Source organism: Aotus nancymaae, unplaced genomic scaffold, assembly GCF_030222135.1.
Source record: "Aotus nancymaae isolate 86718 unplaced genomic scaffold, 86718_ANA_hifiasm-v0.15.2.pri h1tg000029l, whole genome shotgun sequence".
NCBI lineage: Eukaryota > Metazoa > Chordata > Mammalia > Primates > Aotidae > Aotus > Aotus nancymaae.
Window position 1 is genome coordinate 13,994,722 of NW_026988442.1, and position 24,310 is coordinate 14,019,031.

Here is a 24,310-nt window from a genome sequence, read left to right on the forward strand (position 1 = left end):
TGCCTGTGTGTTCACTCTTTCTCTTTCTTCAAGTGTGTACACACATGCATGCACACACATATGATTTTTTATACACACAACTTCAGAGTAAATTTCATACATATACATTATGACTCTTTTCTACTCAATACTTCATTGTGAATTTCCAAATAAGAATATTCTTTTAAGTAACCATGGTACAGTTATCACTTCTATAAACTTATTTAGTATATTTTAATATTGATGCAATACATTATCTACTGTCTATTTTACAGTTTTAACAATTGACCCAATAATGTCTTATATAGTATTTATTTTCCTTCAGTACAATCTCCTTTAATCTGCAAGTTCCTCAGCCATTCTTTGTCTTTTATGACATTGACATTTTTGGGGAAAAAATTCTTTTTTGTGATAGAATTCTTTTAATTTTTAGTTTATCTGATGTTTTCCCATCTGCCTTTATTAATTTTGATCACTCCATTGAGATATTTCCATACTTTACCCTTATAACTAATAAGCAATCTGTAGGGGAAATACTTTAAGAATGTGCATGTATCTTTCATCTATTGATGATTTTTACTTGAATCAGTTCTTACTATGATGGTTGCAAAATCAAGATTTTCCAACTCCAGCACTGCTTTTGAGTGAGTGTAGGACTTAACCAGTCAGCACTTGACATACTACTATAAGCAAGAATTCTCCTAGAATGTTTATCCCCTCCAAAATCCATGTTTAAATTTAGTTGCCATTGTAACAGTATCAAGAGTTGAGACCTTTAAGAGGTGATTAGGCCATGAGGGCTCCACCCTTGTGAATGGACTAATGCTGCTGTCATTATTGCAAGGGCGGGTTCACCCTTCTTGCTTCTTCTCCTCCATCCTTTCTTTATCCTTCTGCCATGTGATGCCTTATACAATGTTATGACACAGCAAAAAGGCTCTGACCAGATGCCAGCCCTTCTATCGTGGACTTGCCAGCCTCCAGAACTGTGAAGTAATAAGTTTATTTTCATTATAAATTACCCAGTCTGTGGTATTCTTTTATAGCAGCACAAAACAGCCTAAGACAGAAAGTTGATGCCAGAGAGTGGAGTGTTGCTATAACCAATACCTGAAAAATGTGAAAGTGGCTTTGGAATTCAGTCATAGGTAGAGACTGGGACAGTTTTGAGGTGAATACTGAAAAAGCCTGTATTGCCATGAACAGAACATTAAGGGCAATTCTAGTGAGGGTTCAGAAAAAGAGGATGGCTATAGAGAAAGTTTGAAACTTCTTAGAGATTACCCAAGTAGTCTTGATCAGAATGTTGTTAGACATATGGACAGCAACAGCAATTCTGATGGGTTCTCAGACAGAAAGGAGGAACAAGGCATTAGAAACTAGTAAAGGCCATCCTTGTTAGAAAGTGGCAAAGAACTCAATTGAATTTGTGTCCATGCCCAAGGGCTTTATGGAAAGCAGAATTTAAGCATGATGAACTAGGGTATCCGATGGAAGATATTTCTAAGCAAAATATTGAAGGAGCCAATGGCTTTTCTTTTCTTTTCTTTCTTTTTTTTTTTTTTTTGAGACAGAGTCTCGCTATTGTCTCCCAGGCTGGAGATCTTGGCTCACTGCAACCTCCTCGTCCCGGGTTTAAGCAAGTCTTCTGCCTCAGCCTCCTGAGTAGCTGGGATTACAGGCACCTGCCACCACCCCCAGCTAATTTGTGTACTTTAAGTAGAGATGGGGTTATGCCATGTTGGCCAGGCTGGTCTCAAACTCCTGACCTCAGGTGATCTGCCTGCGTTGGCCTCCCAAAGTGCTGGGATTACAGGTGTGAGCCACCATGGCTAGTCCACATGGCTTACCTTAACTGCAATTAGTAAAATAGGAGAGGAGAGGAGAGAAATAGTTTTTTAAAGGAATTTATAATTTGCAGTGAAGCAGAATGTAAGAATTTGGAAAATTCACAGCCTGGTCACATAAAGAATAAAAAGGCTTGTTTGGGAGAGAATACCAAGGGTGTGGCCAAGTGACCCTTTGATAAAGTGATTAGTATGGGTGGGAGGAAGCCAGGTGCTATTCTTCAACACAATGGGAGAATGACCACTTAAAACATTTTGGAAATCTTTAAGGCTGCCCCTCTCATGACAGGCTCAGAGCTCTAGGAGATCAGAATGTTTTCAGGGGATGGGCCTGGGGTGCCCTCCATGGGCTCACTACCCAGGGTTGCTTGGAGACTCTGCTCCCTGAATTCAGGTGTAGTGCTCCACAGCCACCCCAGCCATGGCTGAAGCAGGCCCAGGTGCAGCTCCAGCCACCACTCTGACTGCTACTCTGGAAAGTACAGGCTGTAAACTTTGATGGCATTCGTGTGGTACTGTAATAATTCTGCAGATGCACAGAGAGCATGAGCTGTAGAAAAATGCCTGCCTTCACCTAGATTTCAAAGTATGCTTGCAGAGACATGCAACAAGAGCAAAGCTACTGCAGAGAATCCACACTAGGCCTAGTGGGACTGTGGGGATGGATCGCCTTGAGACTCCAAAGCTATAGAGCTACCAGCATGCAATGCCAGCCTGAGAGAGCTGCAGGCATGAGACTCCAATCTATGAGCATCACTGCACTCTCCAGAGAGAACTGCAGGCTTAAACTCCAATTTAAGCCCAGCAAAGCCATGGAGGCAGGATTGCCCGAGCTTTAGGAGCCCAACCCCACCCCAGTGTATCCAGGAGGTAGGACATAGAGTCAAAGAACATTATTCCTGACCCTTAAGATTTAATGTTGTTTGCTCTGTTGGTTTTGGACTTACTTGGGACCAGTTACTCCTTTCTTCTTGCCTATCTCTCCCTTATGGAATGGGAATGTCTATCCTATGCCTAATCACCATTGTATTTTGGAAGTAGATAATTTGTTTTGATTTCAGGTGCTCACAGCTGGAGGGGAATTTGCCTCCGAACTAATGGTGCCTTGAATACCATCTATATGATTTAGATGAGACTCTGGACTTTGGATTTTGAGTTGGTGCTATACCGAGCTAAGACTTTTGGCTATTGGGATGAAATTAATATATTTAGTATGTGAGAAGGAAATGAATTTTGGGGGACTAGAGGTGGAATGGTATGGTTTGGACATTTGTGCCCTCCAAAACTCATGTGGAAACTTAACTGCCATTGTAACAGTATTAAGAAGTGAGACCTTGGCCAGGCATGGTGGCTCATGCCTGTAATCCCAGCAATTTGGGAGGCCAAGGCGGGTGGATCACGAGGTCAAGAGATCGAGACCATCCTGGTCAACATGGTGAAACCCCATCTCTACTAAAAATACAAAAAATTATCTGGGTATGGTGGTGCATGCCTGTAATCCCAGCTACTCAGGAGGCTGAGGCAGGAGAATTGCCTGAACCCAGGAGGCGGAGGTTGCGGTGAGCCAAGATTGCGCCATTGCACTCCAGCCTGGGTAACAAGAACGAAACTCCGTCTCAAAAAAAGAAAAAGAATGTCACATAAATGCACTAATGTCATTGTTGTCAGGCTGGGGCTGGCTTTTTTATTGTGGAAGTGAGTTCCCCCTCTTTTGTGCTCTCTCTTGCCATCACAGGGGTGATCCACCACACCCAGCCAAGACTAATATTTAAAAGTAAAATCCAAGACAACTTTACGTGGATAAAAAGCAGAGTTTAATTTACACTTTAAAAAGGCCCACCTGGTTCAAGGAAAATTGACCTAACAAGGTCAACTCTGAAAATACTCTAGTAAAGCTATAAGTCTTCAAATATTTTTTAAATTCGCAGAGCCTCCAGTTCAAAACACGAAAAAAAATTATAAGATTAAGTATAAGACTGTAAAAGAGGCACATGAGTAGAAGAATAGCATATAACTATTATATGTTCTGACAAAGGAGAAGGCATGTAACTGAAAGAAGTTGGAGGACACAGGAGAAAGGAATAGATAGAATAAGATGATTGACTGTTATATAGGAGTCAAGGATATAACTTAAAACATACCAGCCAGTAAAAGCTTAAGTAAGAAAAAAAGGAAATTAAGGGTAGTATAAAAGTTATTAATACAAAGGTAATCACTAGAACAAAAATATAACACTCCCTAAATACCAAGAGATTAAAGAATGAGGCCGGGCACAGTAGCTCATGCCTGTAATCCCAGTACTTTGGGAGGCCGAGGCGGGAGGATTGGAGGTCTGGAGTTTGAGACCAGCCTCGCTAACAGGCTAACATGGTAAAACCCTGTCTCTACTAAAAATACAGAAATTAGCTGGGCATCGTGGCACGTGCCTGTAATCCCAGCTACTTGGGAGGCTGAGGCAGGAGAATCGCTTCAACCTGGGAAGCAGAGGTGCCAGTGAGCTGAGATCACGCCACTGCACCCCAGCCTGCATGACAGAACAAGACTCTGTCTCCAAAAAACAAAAAACAAAACAAAACAAAAAAACAAAGACGGTATATCAAATAGAGAAAGACACATAGCAAATATAATGCAATGTGCACAGTAATTATAACATGACATGATAGAACTGTGACCAAACATATCAACCATATCAATAAATGTGAATGAGCTTAATTTACTTATAATTATTATTATTATTACTACTACTTGAGATGAAGTCTCATTCTGTCACTCAGGCTGGAGTGCAGTGGCGCAATGGTGCAATCTTGGCTCAGTGCAACCTCCATCTCCCACGTCAAGCAATTCTCCACCTCAGCCTCCTGAGTAGCTGGAATTACAGGCGTGAACCACCATGCCTGGCTAATTTTTGTACTTTTAGTAGAGATGGGGTTTCATTATGTTGGCTAGGCTGATCTCAAATTCCTAACCTTGTGATCTGCCCACCTTGGCCTCCCAGAATGCTGGGATTACAGGCGTGAGCCACCATGCCTGGCCCATTATTATTATTTTTTGAGACAGAGTTTCACTCTGGTTGCCCAGGCTGGAGTGCAATGGCACAATCTTGGCTCACTACAACCTCTACCTCCTGGGTTCAAGTGATTCTCCTGCCTTAGCCTCCCAAGTAGCTGGGACTACAGGTGCCTGCCACCACACCCAGCTAATTTTTGTATTTTTAGTAAAGACAAGGTTTCACCCTGTTGGCCAGGCTGGTCTCGAACTCCTGTCCTCCAGTGATCTGCATGCCTCGCCTCCCAAAGTGCTGGCATTACAGGTGTGAGCCACCACACCGGCCTTAATTTACTTATTAAAAGAATTTATGAGCTTACTAATCAGCTCACAAATTAAAACCCAGCTCTATAGACACTCTTAAAGTACAAATTCAGAAATACTAAAGGAAAGGGATGAACAAGAATCTACCAGCCAAATGAAAACAACAGAAAATCAGGAGTTGTGATCCTGGTAACAAAATACAATTCAAGCCAAAAAGCAATCGACAAGATAAAAAAGAACATTTTCTATTAAAGTCATATCTCATAATGAAGTAATGAAGATACATTATGAATATCCATTTATCAAATAACAAAACCACTTACACAAAACAGAAGCTACAAGACATGCAAGCGAATATACGTAGAAACACGGTAACAATAGGCATTTTAAAATACACTTAGTGTTGAACAGGTTGAGTTGACAAAAATGAATAAAGCTATGAAAGATCTACAAAACACAATCCAAATAACTTATGAACACAGTACTGATTCTCAGGTGGGGTCAGTGGGGAAACCATAAACAAATCCTGAACACTTTTTAGTAGACTTGTTTATGTAGCGGTATGGGTGAAGTAATTCTAAAGCTATTTTAGATGTATAGTTGTGAGTTGCTTAACAACAGAGATATGTTCTGAGAAATACATCATCAGGTGGTTTTGTCCTTGTGCAAACATCATAGTATACGTACACAAATCAAGATGCTGTAGCCTACTATACACTTAGGCTACATGGTATAACCTATTGCTCCCAGGCTGCAAACCTGTACAGCATGTTAATGTACTGAATATTGTAGGCAAATGTAACACAATAGTATTTGTATATCTAAACATATCTAAACATAGAAAAGGTACAGTAGGCCAGGTGCAGTCACTCACGCCTATAATCCCAGCACTTTGGGAGGCCAAGGCAGGCAGATCACCTGAAGTCAGGAGTTCAAGACCAGTCTGGCCAATATGGCGAAACTCTGTCTCTACTAAAAATACAAAAAATTACCTGGGCGTGGTGGTGCACTCCTGTAATCCCAGCTACTTGGGAGGCTGAGGCAGAAGAATCGCTCAAACCCTGGTGGCGGAGGTTGCAGTGAGCGGAGATTGCGCCATTGCACTCCAACCTGGGTGACAGATTGAGACTGTGTCTCAAAAAAAGAAAAAAAAATTAGTCTTATTCCATTCTATTTTGTTTTGTTTTGTTTGGTTTGGTTTGGTTTTTCCAGGATACCAATGATAGAAATTTTGGAAATTTTTTGCGTATCTTCCATGTTAACCCTTTTCTTTCTGATCTTTTTTATTTCTTTCTGTATCTCATTTTTATTCTCCAATTTTCCTGCTTTTCTCCAGTGTTGTTTGTTAAATTTTCATTTAACTGTATTCTCTTTTGGGCACTTTGTAACTAGATCTTCGTTTCTTATTATAAAATTTTTCTTTTTCTTCTGTATTTTCCATGAGTTCAATCAACTCTCATTTCATTTTTTCCCTTTTTCTGTCCATTTTTATTCTTAGGTTTTGTATTTCTAATTCAATTTTTAAAATATTCTCAAACAATTGTTTGAGGTTATTTAATTCATTTTAAAGTGTGCTGTTATCTCTTTTTCAGTTTCATGATTTTTTTTTTGGTTGGGGGAGGAATATTCAAAAGCCAAAATGCTTTGATTCACATTCCCAATAAGGGAAAGTCACATAGTAAATGTCAAAATACTGAACACAGATTAGGAGTTGGTTGTTCATAGATCCAGATACAAGGAAAAGGCTTGAAAGTGAGCAGGGCCAGAAGTGAAAACCTCTGATGAGCATTGCTTTTGAGAGAGAATCAAATTTATAAAGAAGAGTTGGTAGCCATTACAGATATGATAGGAAAAGGAAAGAAGGAAATAGGAAGGTCTTCAGAAACAAAAAAAGAAATAACATATCCTAATCTCTATGTCCTTACCGCCCCTCAACATCATTCAAAAAAGAAAGTTCACTTAAAAGGAATTAGGAGCCCTGACAAAAAAATGAATCAGAATTTTAAGTCAGTTGACATCCATATAAAACTATTAAAATCTTAATTTGTTGTTAAAATGTTTAATTCTAAAATTTCCATTTGATTTTTTTGAATAGTTTTCAGTTTACTGATAAAATTCTCCATTTTGAATTTAATTCCTTGAATGACTAATCATGGGTATGTTAAAATCTGTGTCTGACAACTTATTGTCTGGCTCTCCTACAGGTCTGATTTTTTGTTTGTTTGTTTGTTTTGAGATGGCATTTTGCTCTTGTTGCCCAGGCTGGAGTGCAATGGCGTGATATCGGGTCACTGCAACCTCTGCCTCCCGGGTTCAAGTGATTCTCCTGCCTCAGCCTCCCAAGTAGTTGGGATTATAGGCATGTGCCACCATGCCTGTAATCCCAAAATGCTAATGTGGTATTTTTAGTAGAGACAGGGTTTCTCCATGTTAGGCTGGTCTCGAACTCCCAACCTCAGGTGATCCACCTGCCTTGGCCTCCCAAAGTGCTGGGATTACAGGTGTGAGACACCACAGGTCTGATTTTATTTGTTGTCTCTTTAAAATTTTTTTTTTCTTTTCAGTCAAATCTTGTCTTCTTATAGTCCTCTAATTTTTTGAGTGCCATTGTCACATATGAAAATTGTGCAAGTAATTTTTTATTCAGGGTATAGTTTACATACAACAAAATACATTGATCTTAATAGTTTCAGTTAGATGAGTTTTGACAGTTGTATATAACCATTAACCACTACCCCTAATAAGATATAGGACATTACCATCACCCCACAAGTGTCATGGTGCCCCTTTCAGTCAGTCTCCATCTCCAGAGTCAACCACTTTATGATTTCTGTCGCCGTAAGTAGTACTACGGTTTGGATATAGTTTGTTTGTCCCCACCAAAACTCATGTTGAAATTTGATCCACAATGTGGTGGTGTTGGGAGGTGGGCCCTAGTGGGAGGTGTTTGGGCCATGGAAGTAGATCCCTCAGGAATGTCTCATTGCCATTCCCAGGGTAGTTAATGAGTTCTTGTTCTGGCCAGACTGGATTCGTTCTCCTGGGAATCAGTTAGTTCCCCACAAGAGTGGGTTATTATAAAGCCAGGATGCTCCTCAGATTTTCTCTGTCTTCAGCCAGGAACAATGGCTCATGCCTGTAATCTCAACACTTTGGGAGGCCAATGTGGGTGGATCACCTGAAATTAGGCATTCAAGACCACCCTGGCCAACATGATGAAACCCTATCTCTACTAAAAAATACAAAAATTAGCTGGGCATGGTGATGGGCGCCTGTAATCCCAGCTACTTGGGAGGCTGAGGCAGGAGAATCACTTGAACCTGGGAGGCAGAGGTTGCAGTGAGCCAACATAGTGCCATTGCACTCCAGCCTGGGCGACAAGAGTGAAACTTCAGCTCAAAAAAAAAAAGAAAAAAATGGTTTTCTCTGTCTTCATACATGTCTGCTTCCCCTTTGACCTCTACCAAGTTATGACACAGCACAAAAATGCTTTCCGGAAGTCAGGGCCATGCCCTTGAACTTCCCTATCTGCAGAACTATAAGCTAAATAAACATCTTTTCCTATATGAAAACAAAATTTTTAAGTAAAATAAAAATAAACTTCTTTTCTTTATAAATTTAGTCTTGAGTATTCTGCTATAGCAATACTAAAAGGACTAAGATGGGTAATTGCGCTTGTTCTAGAATTTCATATAAGTGGAAACATACATTATGTGTTATTGTGATCTGACTCATTTTACTCAACATAATGCTTTTGAAATTCATCCATGTTGTTACTTATATTGGTAGTTCATTCCTTTCAGCTATAATATTTCATTGTATACCACCATTTATCCATTTTCCTATTGATAGTCATTCAGATTGTTTTCAGTTTTGAGCTATTATGAATAGTGTTTCTGTGAACATTATTGTACAAGTATTTTTGTGGATATGAGTATTGTTTCTCTTTGGTAAATATGTAGGAATGGAATTGCTGACCATAGGATAGGTGTATATTTAACTGTATAAGAAACTGCCATTCAAGACCAACCTGGGCAACATAGCAAGACCCCATATCTATACAAAGAAAAAATAGCCAGACATGGTGATGTGCACTTGTAGTCTTAGCTACTCAGGTGGCTGAGATGAGAGGATCACTTGAGCCCAGGAGATTAAGGTTACAGTGAGCTATGATCATGCTACTGTACTCCATCCTGGGTGACAGAGCAAGATCCTGTCTTCAAACAAAACACACTAAAAAGCCCTGCCGGTTCTCTAAAGTGTTTTATGTTCCTATGAGAGTTCGGTTGCTTTATATCTTTGCCACTATTTGGTATTGTTTGCCTTTTATATTTTAGCCCTTCAATTGGTATCATATTGAGGTTTTAATTTGCATTTTTCTTATGACTAAAAACACTGAGCATTTTTTTTCATATCCTTATTGGCCATTTGTTTACCTTTTGTGAAGTGTCCAAGTCTTTTGCTCATTTTTCAGCTGGCCCATTTATCTTTTATTATTGACTTGCTCTTTATATGCTCTTTTGCCAGATACATGTATTAGAGGAGCTTTCTCCTGTCCATTTCTTATTCACTTTCAAAATGGTGTCTTATGATAAGCAAAAAAATTTAATTTTCTCAAAATCGAATATTTTATTTTTACTTTTATGGTTAGTATATTTTATGTTCCACCTATGAAAGTTCCATCTACTCCATAGTCACAAAGATATTCTTCTAGAGGCTTTATGGTTCTAGCTTTTAATGTAGATCAATGATTCATCTTGAATTAATATTTTGTATGGAATGCCATAGGGGTCAGAGTTGTCTTTCCATAGAGATACCCAGTTTTTTCACACATCTGTTAAAATAGGCATTCCTTTGCCTCACTGAATTGATTTGATGCCTTGGTTGATAATCAATTGACTCTATATGAATAGATCTAGTTCTGGACTTGATCCTGTTCCATTAATCTTTATCTGTCTACTCTAGCTTTATGGCAAATCTTGAACTTGGGAGTATAAATATTCTAAATTTGTTCTTTTTTCAATATTGTTTTGATTATTCTAGGTCCTTTGCATTTACATATAAATTTTAGAACCATGTTGTCTATTTCTTCAAAAAAGCCTGTTGAGCTCTAGAGATGATTTGAGGTTCTATATGATGTTATCTCTCTCCAGAAGGGTTTTCTTTTGTTTCTGTCAAGCAAACAGGCTAGAGTCTGAAACTTTCATCTAATAAGTGTCTGAGAAAGTCAAACTTGGGCTTTAATCCTTGTGAGAGCTGGTCTATTTCTAGTTTGCCCTTACCCCTATAGTGGAGCCCTTCATGGTCCCAACTGAAAGCCTGGAGAGGCCGGGCACAGTGTCTCACGCCTGTAACCCCAGCACTTTGGGAGGCGGAGGCAGGTGGATCACTTGAGCCCAGGAATTCAAGACCAGCCCGGCAACATGGTGAAACCCCATCTCTACAAAAAATACAAAAATTAGCTGGGCATGGTGATGGGTGCCTGTAGTCCAGATACTCGGAGGGCTGAGGCAGGAGAATCACTTGAACCTGGGAGGCGCAGGTTGCAGTGAGCCAACATCTTGCCACTGCACTCCAGCTTGGGGGACAGAGTGAGGTTCCATTTGAAAAAAAGAAAAAAAAAGCCTGAGGATATTTACCAGGACCCTTCCTCCTTTTCAGGTACTTTACTATAATTTCTGTCTCATCAGTCCTGGCTGGGAATCTGCTGAAAGCTCTTTTCAGCCTATTAGCACTGCTTTTGCTTTTGGAATCAGCAATTATCTTCAGGGTAAATTGTCCCCAGATACCAGTCTCACCTTTCTTGGCTTCTCTTTTTCTCCAGATCTTGGACTAGCAAATTCTCACACCTTTGGTAGCTCTTCTATACCTATAAATTGGTCTAATGATCCTACAGAATAGGTATTGTTATCCCCATTTTTATTTTAATATTCCAAAAGGCCATACCCAAGACCAGGAGCTAGTATATTTTGCAAAGCCAAGATTCAAATCTAATTCTGCCTGGCTTCAAAGTTTGTTTTCTGAAAGTAGAAAACAGAGGCAGAAATTCTTATTTAAACAATTAGACTCTGCAATAGAGTTTCCAAGCAAAATATAATTAATAAATTTGTTTATTGTTTCTCTCTCACAGTGGTCAACAGCATTAATCTCAGTGAATAACACTGTATAAGCACTTACTATACTAAAAGTGCTCAGTTACTAGGTTTTGATGGGCAAGTGTAAGATTGCTTGCGGGTGGTGAGAGGAACAGAGCACAGAAATGTTAACATTCACAAACTTTCTGAACACCTAAGTACTGAGCCGGGAACCCAGAATATAAAGAAAAAAAATATATAAAACAATATCTTTATCTTCCAAAGTTTATAGTCTAGTTACTTCAAAGATCATTTATGTGGCATCTACATGTATAGAATTGGCATACCTATAAAAGGAACAGATAGTAAAAACACTAGTAAGTCTGGACCTTCTCTCATGAAACTCAAAGTCTAAGGGGGAGTCAGACTAATAAGTGGACATTTTCAATACAAGAGATTAAGTTAAAAGTAAGCACAGGGGCTGGGCACAGTGGCTATGCTTGTAATCCCAACACTTTGGGAGACTGAGGCAGGCAGATCGCTTGAACTCAGGAGTTCAAGACCAACCAGGGCAACATGATGAAACCCTGCATCTACAAAAAATAAAAAAATTAGCCGGATATGGTGGCATGCACCTTTAATCCCAGCTACTCAAGAGGCTGAGGCGGGAGGATCATTTGAACCCAGGAGGCAGAGGTTGCAGTGAGCCAAGGTTGTGCCACTGCACTCCAGCCTGGATGACAGAACGAGATCCTCTCTCAAAAAAAAAAAAAAAAAAGGTAAGCACAAGGTGTCCTGAGACCATGGAGAGCGAGCATTTAACTCAACATGGGGAGTCAGGGAAGCAGGAAGGAATGACTCCTGAACTGACACAGGGAGGCAGAATGAATTCATTTCCATGCTTAGCAAGGAACAGTGACAGTATATGTGTTCCAAACAGAATAATACAGATTATATGGTACCATAGAAAATCAATGACTCAAGATTGACATTGAATAATTAAAAAGTGGTTGCCATCAGATTTTTAATCTTCCCTTCTCTTCCCTTTGCTTTTGTCACTCCAAAAGCCATTCTCTGTTGTGAGGATTTTTTCTTCCTTTCTTTCTTCTTTCCTTCTTTTTCTTTCAGTGAATGAGGATGTCATAAGAGCTGGAGAAACTGGGGAGGTCTTCAAGCAGAATATGGGACTTGAAAGATTTGTGGAATATAAAAAGAGGATGTTGAAAAAGAAACAAATGCCAAAAGCTTGAATTTATTGGGTCCTACTCCTTTTACCATGTTCTGGGAACACTGAGATGAATCTGACCCATGAGTTGAAATCATCAAGACCTGTTTGTGGGCAATAAATGGAAAGCATATGTGGAATAGTTAGAAGTAAAGTCTAATAAGCAAAATGGGAAAGGTTATAGAAGGCTTGGAAAACAGAGACATTTTAGGCTTGGAAAACCTAAAAGGACAGAAACCAAGAGTCCTTTTAGGTATTTGAGCAGAAAGTAGGTGATTTTAGAAAGAGAAAACTGGAACCATATAGACTAAGAAGGTGTGTGTGAGCCTAATTCTGGCAGTAAAGGTCTCTAGGGTATGGCAGAAGGAATAGAAAGAAAAGAGCAAGGGACATTGTAATGAAAAGATTAGGTTCACAGTGGCTCACACCTGTAATCCCAGCACTTTGGGAGGCCAAGGTGGGTGGATTGCTTGAGCTCAGGAATTCAAGACCAGAGTGAGAAACATGGCAAAACCTTGTCCCTACAATAAATACAAAAATTAGCCAGGTGTGGTGCCATGTGCCTGTAGCCCCAGCTACTTGGGAGGCTGAAGTGAGAGGATTGCTTGAGCCTGGGAGGTAGAGGCTGCAGTGAGCCATGATTGTGCCACTGCACTCCAGCCTGGGCAACAGAGTGAGACCTTGTCTCAATAAATAGGTAGGTAGGTAGGTAGGTAGATAGATAGATAGATAGATAGATAGATAGATAGATAGACCGACCAGGTGTGTGGATATAAAGAATCTTTAGCTCTAGGATATCAGTTTTTACCTTAGAAAATACCCAGTTACAGCTCATAAAACCTAAAAGAATTTGAGTTGGCAATGGTAGGCTACAGGGAGGAAGGACAATTTAAAACAAAAGACTGTAGTTGGAGGAGGATGAGGCTGTAACTGCTATGATCTATAGCTAATAAGTAGCCCAGGCCTTAGGTGTTTTCCATTGCAGTTTAGGGTCCCAGGACTGTGGAGTGTCTTTTGAAAAAGCAGTAAGGACCCATGACTCAATCATTGCTTAGAGGGCAATATTGAGCAACTCTGAAACTAGAGGCAAAACAGGGGTCATTTTAGAAGCCTAGCATGCAAAGAAACTTGTAAAAAATATACTTATATGTTTTCAGACCCTAGATTCTGAGATCCTGCTTTGCAGCTCTGAAGTGGGACCCAGGAATCTTGAACAAGCTCTAAGGTGATGGTAATGCAAAAGGTTCTCGGGAGACCCTTTCAGAAATACTTAGGGAAAAATGAGCTGTCTCCTTGGGATTTCTGGGCGGGTGTCTGTGCACATGCCTTCTCAGGATCCATGTGACTTTACCACACCAAGCCTTAAGACTGCCAGACTGTTCTCTGCAATCAAAGCCATTCTGCTCCACTGGCCATGAAGAAGGGGTCTCATGTTCCAGGAGACTAGTTGAGACAGAACTATTGAGTGGCGCTAAGGCTTATAAACGTCAAAAGCATTTATAAGAATAATCATCATGACATAGTAATAAATCAGAAACATGCATACATTTTCTTAAATGACACCATGGGGACTGGAGTTAAAAAGGGAGGGGTGCCCAGATTCAGGGGTATAGCAGAATGGACTTGCTTGAGAAAATCAAATAAGACAACCAAAGAGGACTCCTGAGATTTTCTCACCAGAACTTCTAATGAAATGACTTAAAAAGTGTGGTGGAGTGGCCTCTGTGGCTCCCACACTGGCCTAATCCTGGTTGAAATTGCACAACCAGGGTGCACTGACAATCTTTGGGACACAAAGCAAGGTCTAATATTCAAAGCTTGGCAAACCTGACCAAGACTTTTTCTTTTTCCTTTGAATTTTTTTAGTTTCCTAATTTTTTGTCCCATACATCACTTAATTCTTTTTATTTTATGTTAAAAGTTGTGCTCTTATCTCAACCTTCTTTCTAGATTGGATCCTGCATTTTTTTTCATCTTTATACTCTTGGCAGCCCTACCACTAGGCTTCCTGAAATATGGCACCTTTGTGTTTTTTTGTTTTCATTTGTCTGTTTGGTTGGTTGGTTGGTTTTTTTGTTTTTTTTTTTTAGATGGGGTCTTGCTCTGTCACCCAGGCTGGAGTGCAGTAGTGCAATCTTGGCTCACTGCAACCTCCACCTCCCAGGTTCAAGTGATTCTCCTGCCTCAGCTTTCTGAGTAGCTGGGATTACAGGCATGTGCCACCACACCCAGCTAATTTTTGTATTTTTAGTAGAGACAGGGATTTGCCACGTTGGACAGGCTGGTCTTGAACTCCTGACATCAGGTGACCCACCCACTGCAGCATCCCAAATTGCTGGAATTACAGGCATGAGCCACACGCCCAGCCAATATATACCTACTTTAGAATGTGTGTCTCTTATGTCAGCTTACCATTATTGTCCATGTAATTTGCCATTTTAACAGACTGGAAAAGAAAAGCTATATGACATTTTCAATAAATAATAAAAAGCATTTGACAAAATTCAACTTTATTCTGATTTTTTTTAACTTTTTTTTTTTTTTTTGAGATAGAGTCTCGCTCTGTCACCCAGGCTGGAGTGCAGTGGCACAATCTCGGCTCACTGCAACTTCTGCCTCCTGAGTTCAAGCGATTCTCCTGCCTCAGCCTCCTGAGTAGCTGGGACTACAGGTGTGCACCACAAGGCCCAGCTAATTTTTGCATTTTTTTAGTAGAGACAGGGTTTTGCCATGCTGGCCAGGCTGGTCTCAAACTCCTGACCTTAAGTGATCTGCCCGCCTCAGACTCCTAAAGTGCTAGGATTACAGGAATGAGCCACCACACTCAGCCTGATTTTTTAAAAGTCTTAACTAAGAAAAGAAAGGAAATTCCTCAGTTTGATAAAACTCATCTACAAAAAATCTACAGCTAACTTCATACTTAATGATTTTTATTATGTTTTATAGAGATGGGGTCTTGCTATGTTGACCAGGCTGATCTTGAACTCCTGGCCTAAAGTGATCCTCTCATCTTGGCCTCCCCAAAGTGCTGGGATTGCAGGTGTGAGCCACCACACCTGGCCCCATACTTGATTAAAGACCAATGTTTTTCTCTACAATAAGGAACAAGGCAAGGTTGTCCGCTCTCACATCTTCTATTGAACTCTCTACTGGAGATTCTAGTCACTTCAGTAAGGCAAGAACAAGGAATAAAAAACAGTAAGTTTGGAAATGAAACAGTAAAACTATTTATTTGCAAAGGACATGATTGCTTATGTAAAAAATCCAATGAAGTCCTTAAAAAGTCTGCTAGAACTAACAAATGAGTTCAGCAAGGTTGAAGCATATAAGATTAATATACAGAAATTAGTTTATTTCTATTTTGTAGGAAAGACAATACAAATTGAAATGTTAAAAAATATTTGTAATAGCACTAAAATATTAAATTCTTAATGATAAATCTGTGCAAGACTTATATACTGAAACCATAAGACATTAATGAGAGAAATTAAAGAATAAGTAATAGAGAGATATACCATATTCATGGATCAGAAGACTCAATATTGTTCTGATGTTAGTTCTCCCCATGTTTATCTAGAGATTCAACACAACTCCGAACAAAATCCCAGTAGGTTTTAGTAGAAGTTGACAAGTTTATTCTAAAATTCATATGGAAATACAAAGGACTTAGAGTAGTCACAACTTCCAAAAAGAACAGTTTAAAGACATACTCTCCCTGACTTCCAGAGTTGGAGAATAACACAGTGTAGTAGTGCTATGAAGATAGACAAGTCAGTAGTTCAGAATAGAGAGTCCAGGAATAGACTCACATTTGTATGGCCAAGTGATTCCCCACAAGGTACAAAGTGTAATCTTTTCAGCAAATGGTGCTGGAACATTTAGCCATATGCAATAAAATGAACTTCAATTCATAACCTCACACCATATACAAAAATTCAAAATGGACTGTAGACATAAATATAAATTCTAACACTATAGAACTTTTAAAAGAAAACAGAAGAAATCTTTTGTTACTGAGTTAAGCAAAGAATTCTTAAATATGATAAGAAAAGCACAATCCATGACAGAAAAATTAAATTGGGCTTTGTCAAAATTAAGAACTTCTACTCTTCAAAAGACACTGTTAAGAACAATGAAAATTTAATCCTCTGACTGGGAGAAAATATTTACAAATAACTTATCTGACAAAGAACTTGTATCCAGAATATAGTTTTAAAATAAGAAAAACAACCCAGTTTTTTAAATGAACAAAAGATTTGAAAAGATACTCTACCAAAAATATACAAATTGAAATAAACTCACACAGATATAAATAAGCTCATTAGGAAAATAGAAATTATCATTGCAATGAGATGCAACTACGTACCTATTAGAATTTCTCAAATTAAAAACACTGACCATAGCAAGTGTTGGCAAGGACATCAAGTAAATGGAACTCTTATATTTGTCAGGTGTACGATTTGACTTTACCCTACTTACAAGCTAATAAGTTAGCTTCTTGATGTTTCATGAATTCTAACAGAAGACATGAGACTTAGATCAGAGACAGTGAACTTTAGTTAAATGGTTTAAGGCATACTGACTTAAATGACATTTTGACTTAAGAGTCAGTCAATTATTCACCACACAGCAAGCAGCATAAGCATGAACTTTTCCATCAGTTCTTGCCCCCTAAGTCCAACAGGGACAACACAAGGGCTGAGATGAAGGTCTGCACATGTGGTAAATGTGTTACATGACAGTAGCACTGAGTTTGGGGAACCCATTGTTTTATAGAAAGCAGTAAGCAAGTTTGCTTTTTAACCCAGGGAGATATTACTTCATATCTCAAAGTTGCTTGCTGCAAAGACAATCCTGAGAAATGGCCTGGCTAAAGAGCAATCAATACCTTACATTCTTGGTATATAAGATGACGAGGAGCATAACAGACTCACGGCAGAATGTCTCTCAACAGCATCCACCCTCAGTTCTACATCATCTTGGCTTCTTGGGAGATTTTCACTTGAGGATGCCATTCTGTAGGCCACTTTGATTAATCTGATTAGTAGAGGTTGGAACCAAATCCATCCAATTTATCTCATACAGCATAAACCACTGTCAGTAAATCCCTAAGCAACAAGATGAGACAAACCTGCAGTATTGACCTCAGAGTCCCAGATTCAGCCATCTGTGAATAAGTCCCTGGAGGATCAGTAGGTGTTACTTTAGACATCCAGTATGTTTCAGTGACTATACTAGCATAACCAAGGCCACTCAGGCATCAGGAGAGGCATATGATTTTCTGTCAGTCAGATTAAAACATAGTTGTGCCAGTCTGTGTTTGTACATGTATGTAGATGTATGTCCACCTTTGACAGCACCAGGCACAGAAGCCACGGTGTCAGGCCATGTCCACATGAGTTTCTTTGTTTCAGTAGCACATGGACTGGTTTGACAAACCCAGCAGAAGATGAGATTGCCAGCCTGATGACAGTATGCCTTAAACCATTTGACTATTTTGCCACATTGCAGTGCTGGATCTAAGGGACAAAGAGAACATTAACCCACCTCTCCACATTTCCTGGGGTTTAACGTGTTCTCCCTCCAGGTACTTGGATTGTTGTTCTCCTTCCACAGCTACAAAATCAGTGTGTCGCAACCTAGTAGCTATAACTTAACCTTTTCTCCAATTCTTCCCTACTCACACCAACACTTTTCATCTGGAAGAGTCCATTTTGAGTGAGACAAGAGCATTTTTTTTTTTTTTAAATTCACAGAGACCCATTATATCTTCCATCCTACCCAGCTTGGGCAACTATATGAACACTTAGTGAGAAGTGTCCTCAACCAAATGGTCATTGTCCTCATGTTATAGGACCCTGTCAGTATAACAAGAGAATTCATGTGGCTGTACTGGAATTAAGTTTGAATTGCCCAGATCAATTTTTTTCTGGGGCTGTCCTTCGGAGGTTTTAAAAACCAGGCTGGAATGAAGTCACTGTTAGGGAAAAAGAGGTACATTATGTCCAGGAATGGTCAGGCAGAATCCTGAATTTTCAAAAGAGGTCTGTATAGCTATCCATCCTATTCATCCTAATCATTAACCAGTAAAGTTATGGGAGATGATTTAGCCATGAAAAGGAATGAAGTACTGATATATGCTACCACATGGATAAACTTTGAAAACATTTTGCTAAGTGTAAGAAGCCAGTCACAAAGACTACATACTGTAGGATGGTTGCACAACTCTGCGAATATACTAAAAGCCTTCAAAAGGGTGAATTTTATGATATGTGAATTATATCTCAATAAAGCTGTTTTTTATTAAAAGCTAATTCCATCTCTCAATGATGCTACCAGTCTGAGGATAATAAGGGGAATAAATTGGCTACCAAATACCAAGCCGTTTGTCGATGAGTTTTTGCACTAAAAAATGCAGTATCCATCCAGAAAGCCAAAATCGTGACACAGATTAGTTTCAAGGGCCACAATGATGTGGCCAGAGTTTGCTGATAAGACTAGAACAGCGAAACCATAACTTGAAAAAGAGTCAACAGCAATGAGATACCAGTGGAATAGCTCAGAAAAGGCCAAAGATCTGTTGTCACCAGTTTACCGGGAGCCAGTCAACACTCTGCAGCCAGTCAATACTCAGCACAATATGGCCTCTTTCACCATAAGACAAATAGGCTAACTTTTAGCAGAGGTCACAAGTCTGGCATGTAGTTGTGCCTAGTTGATGATGGTGTCACCGTGTCCAATGTGATGATGGGTCTAGGTGGCAGCTGTGGCCATCTGAGTGGCACAAGCTTGATCAAAAACTTGATTCTCATTCTTCTTCATTCTCATCAGAGAATGAGCCCTTACTATGTATACCACAAGAGTGATCCAGACTGTTTGATTGGCAGCTGCAATTTGTTTCCTTGGTTCATTACCCAAAGAGAGGTGCTTTTAATCTGCCAGTCTATAGTCTTCTAAGTAGCAGACAAGACCATTGTGCTTAAGAGTCAGTAAAAATATAGCATAACTAGTCAGTCCTAAGGGAAAGGTGATAGCTTTTGTTTTAGATCATTGTGTTAATTGGCCCTTACTGCAGTAGGTCTTCCAGAGTTGTGGTCGGGGCCAAGCATCCAGTGGGTACTATCAGCTTGCCCTCCCCTCCCCTCCCCTCCCCTCCCCTCTCCTCCCTTCTCTCTCCTTCCCTCCCTCCCTCCCTCCCTCCCTCCCTTCCTCCCTCCCTTCCTTCCTTCCCTGTCCTCACTCTGTTGTCCAAGTATATATGATGGACTGCATATATGACAGTGGTCCTATAAACCAGCCTGATCAACATGGCAAAACTCTGTCTCTACTAAAACTACAAGAATTAGCCAGGTGTGGTGCCGGGTGCCTATAATCCTAGCTACTTGGGAGGTTGAGGCATGAGAATTGCTTGAATGTGGGAGGTGGAGGTTGCAGTGAGCCGAGATCACACCAGTGTACTCCAGCCTGGGTGACAGAGCAAGACTCAGTCAAAAAACAAGTTTACTGTATAACAGTATGTCATGTCATGTTATACCAGCAGCATCCTCATATATTTTATGTTTACTGCATCTCTTGTTTGCATTATTTTCTCTAGCATTTGATTTAATCTGGTGTTGTTTTGTTCATCATGGCTTCTAAGTGTACAAAACCATGGCTAATGTTGCCAGTAAGAGGCCACATCAAGTGACTGACCTGTAAATGAAATTTAAAGTAATTAAGAGCTACGAAGGTGGAAAGTCAGTAATGATTACTGCTAACCAGTCAGGCATGTCCCATTCCACCATAGCTACAATCTTGAAGAACAAGAATGAAGCTGTTAAAGCAACAAGACTAACAAAAGTTCACAAAGGGCCTATATGGGATATGGAGAAACTTCTAAAGACCTAGATTGAAGACCAGGCAACAGAAGCATATCTCTCTTAGCATGATAACAACCATGGTCAAAACAAAAAGTTTGTTTGTGATGTTGAAAGAAAAGGCTGGCCAGGCATGGTAGTGTGTGCTTGTAGCCCAGCTACTCAGGAGACAGCGGTGGGAGGATTGCTAGAGCCCAGGAAGTTGAAGCTGCAGTGGGCTCATGATTATGCCACTGCACTCCAGCCTGTGTGACAGAGTGAGACTCTGTCAAGAAAGAGAGGGGGAAAGGGGGAGGGGGAGGGGGGGAGAGGGGGAGGGGGAGGGGGAGGGGGGAAGGAAGGGAGGGAAAGAGAGAGAGAGAGAGAGAAACAAAGAAAAGGCTGGACCTGACTATGTTGTTGGATTTAGTGCTAGCTCTAGGTGGTTTAAATGATTCCAGAATCATGGACATGGCCAGGCGCAGTGGCTCATGCCTGTAATCCCAGCACTTTGGGAGGCTGAAGCGGGAGGATCACCTGAGGTCAGGAGTTTGAGACCAGCCTGACCAACATGGTAAAACCCTGTCTCTACTAAAAATACACACAAAAAATTAGCCAGGCATGGTGGTGCATGCCTATAATTCCAGATACTTGGGAGGCTGAGGCAGGAGAATTGCTGAACCCAGAAGGTGGAGGTTGCAGTGAGCCGAGATTGTGCCATTGCACTCCAGCCTGGGCAACAAGAGCGAAAACTCTTGTCTCGAGAAAAAAAAGGAAAAAAGAAAAAGAAAAAAGAATCATTATTCAGCCTGGCATGGTAGCTTACGCCTGTAATCCCAACACTTTGGGAGCCAGAGTGGGAGGATTGCCTGAGCCAATTTTTTATTTTTAAGATGGTGAGACCCCATCTTAAAAATAAAAATAAGTCATTATTTATTATATAATGTGAAAGTGAGAGGGGAGTATGCAAGTGCTGATATGAAGGCAGCCGAAGAATTTTGGGAAACTCTAGATAAGGTGATTGTGGAGGAAAATTATTTGCCTGGGAAAATCTTCAATATGGATGACATCTCCCTATTCCAGAAATTGATGGCTTGAAAGGACTTTATCCATAAAGAGGCTAAGTCAATACCAGTTTTCAAACCTATTAAGGACGAAGAAACAGTCTTGCCTGGGGTCAGTGTTGCAGTCTACATATTGAAGCCTTTTGTGATCTGGCACAGTGAGAACCCCAGGGCCTTCAAGCCTATCAGTAAACACATATTGCCAGTCTGCTACTGGAGCCATAAGAAGTCATGGATAACCCAACTTCTCTTCCAAGATGTCTTCCCGAATTGCTATGCCATTGAAATGGAGAAGTACTGTTTGGAGAATAACATAACTTTCAAGATTTGGCTTATTGTTAAAAATGCTCCCACACATCTTTCTTTTATTGGTGATCTTCATCTGAGTATTAAAGTCATGTTTGTTCCTTCAAATACCACATCTCAGGTGGGAAGAAACCATTGGTTCAAGGAATTAGGCAGCGTACTACCTGAGGAGGCTTGCCCAGGCTATTGCAGCAACTGAGGAAGACACTGAGGAACTCTGGAAGGATTACAACATCTGTGACTGCATCAAGAAACTTTTTTGGGCTTGAGGGTGATGTCACCAGGAAGTGTATGAATGGCACCTGAAAGAAAACACTTAAGAGGTTTGTCTGTGACTTTAAAAAATTTGCCAAGGATGAGGAGGTTGCAAAAATCAACAAGGCTGTGGTTTGCAAGCATTTTTAATCTGTGTACGGACAAGTATGACATTGAGGTGCTCCTTTAAGTGGATCCTGAGGAATTAACTAATGAGTTGTTGGAACTAAAATAGGAACAGCTTAAGGAGAGGCAAGGGAAAAAGAAACTGCAGGAGAAGAAAAAGAACTCCCAAGGAAAGTCAGGGTTAAGGGGTTAGCAGAAGCTTTTATTACCTCAACCACCTACTTAAGAAGTTTGAAAACATGAACCCCAATACCAAAAGGCTTTCATTAATAGGAATATTCATGATGCATTATCTGCTTACAAGTACATCTATGATTTAAAAAAAAAAAGGCCAAGCAAATTATCATGGACATATCTCTGAAAAGAGTGACACCTCCTCAAGAAGAGTCTCAGGCAGGTCCTTCAGGAGGGATTCCCGAAGAAGACATTGTTATCATAAGTGATGACAGCTTCATGCATTTTATTGCCCCTGAAGACCTTCCAGTAGGACAAGATATAGAAAAGGAAAACAATGATATTGATAATCTTGACTCTGTGGAGGCCTATGCTAATGTGTTTGTGTTTTTAATTTTAAAAAGTTTTAAAAGTTAAAAAAATTAAAGATAGAAAAACTCATAGAATTAGATTATAAAGTAAGAAATTATATTTGTATAGCTGTACAATGTGTGTTTTAAGCTAAGTATTATTACAAAAGCGTCAAAAGTTTTTTAAAATTAAAAAGTTTATAAAGTAAAAAAGTTACAGTAAGCTAAGATTATTATTTTTATGGTGACTGCATTCCTTATAATGTCTCTTTGGTATATTTGTCTTTCCCAAACTCATGTTTGTGTGTGTGTGTGTGTGTGTGTTTGTGTATGAAATAGTTTTTTTTCTTTTTTTTTAAATTATGTTTTAAGTTCTGGGGTACATGTGCAGATCATGCAGGAGGGATTATTTTTATTTATTTATTTTTTTTGAGACAGAGTCTCTGTCACTCAGGCTGAAGTGCAATGGCATAATGATGGCCCGCTACAGCCTCAACCTCCTGGGCTCAAGCAATCCTCCCACCTCAACCTCCCAAGTAGCTGGGACTACAGGTATGCTCCACCATGCCTGACTAATTTTTGTTTAATAAATGGGTTCTCCCTGAATTTCCCAGGCTGGTCTCAAATTGCTGGGCTCAAGCAATCCTCCTGCCTCAGTCTCCCAAAGTGTTGGGATTATAGGCATGATCCACTGTGCCTGGCCTTGGTTAATTTATTATTAGAGAAAGAAAATTCTTTTTAATTTAGTGTAGCCTAAGTGTACAGTGTTTATAAACTCTACAGTAGCATACAGTAATGTCCTAGACCTTCACATTCACTCACCATTCACCCAGAGCAACTTCTAGTCCCGTGAGCTCCATTCAGGTAAGTGCCATATACAGGTACATCATTTTTTGTGGGGTTTTTTTCTCCCAGAATGGAGTGCAGTGACGTGATCTCGGCTCACTGCAGCCTCAACATCCAGAGCTCAAGTGATCCTCCCACCTCAACTTCCTGAGACTACAGGCATGTGCCGCCACGCCTGACTAATTTTTGTGTTTTGTTTTGTTTTGTTTTTTGTAGAGATGGGTTTCACCATGTTGCCCAGGCTGGTCTTGAACTCCTGGGGTCTAGCAGTCTGCCCGCCTTAGTCTCCCAAAGTGCTGGGGTTAGAGGTGTGCACCACTGCACCCATTTGGTATACCATTTAAAAAATCTTTTACACCATGTTTTTACTGTACCTTTTCGATGTTTAGATACACAAATACTTCCCATTGTGTTACAGTTGCCTATAGTATTCAGTACAGTAACATGCTGTACTGGTTTGTAGCCTAGGAGCAATAGGCTATCCCATATAGCCTGAGTGTAGTAAAGTATACCATCTAGGTGTGTGTAGTACCTAAGTGTACAGTGTTTATAACACTCTAGTGTTTGCACAAGGACAAAATCACCTAACAATGCCTTTCTCAGAACATACCCCATTGTTATGCAATGCATGACTGTATGTACAGTTGAAGCTCTTTTGATGAATTGAAAGAAAAAGATCAGTTAGACATAATAATTCAGAAAAAATAAGGTCACAAGCTAAGACTCTGAGTAGACATGAATTTTGGGGAGGACACTTTTTAACCCACTACATCTATAATTTCTGGTCAGTGCCTTCATTCTAAAACTTTTAGTCAACCAGAAGTACAATAAGGTAAAGAAAAGGGAATTTTCCTGGTTCAGAGCTCTAAAAAAAAGAAAAGGGAATTAAGAGAACCAGTTTGAATCTTGATTCTGCCACA

General features: G+C 39.9%; 1 protein-coding gene across 5 annotated transcripts in view; it reads left to right on the forward strand.

Annotated features, from left to right (window-relative positions):
• ASIP (agouti signaling protein) overlaps positions 1-24,310 on the forward strand; it is a 149,633-nt gene that overhangs the window by 82,386 nt on the left and 42,937 nt on the right. The gene's annotated exons all lie outside the window — the stretch shown is intronic.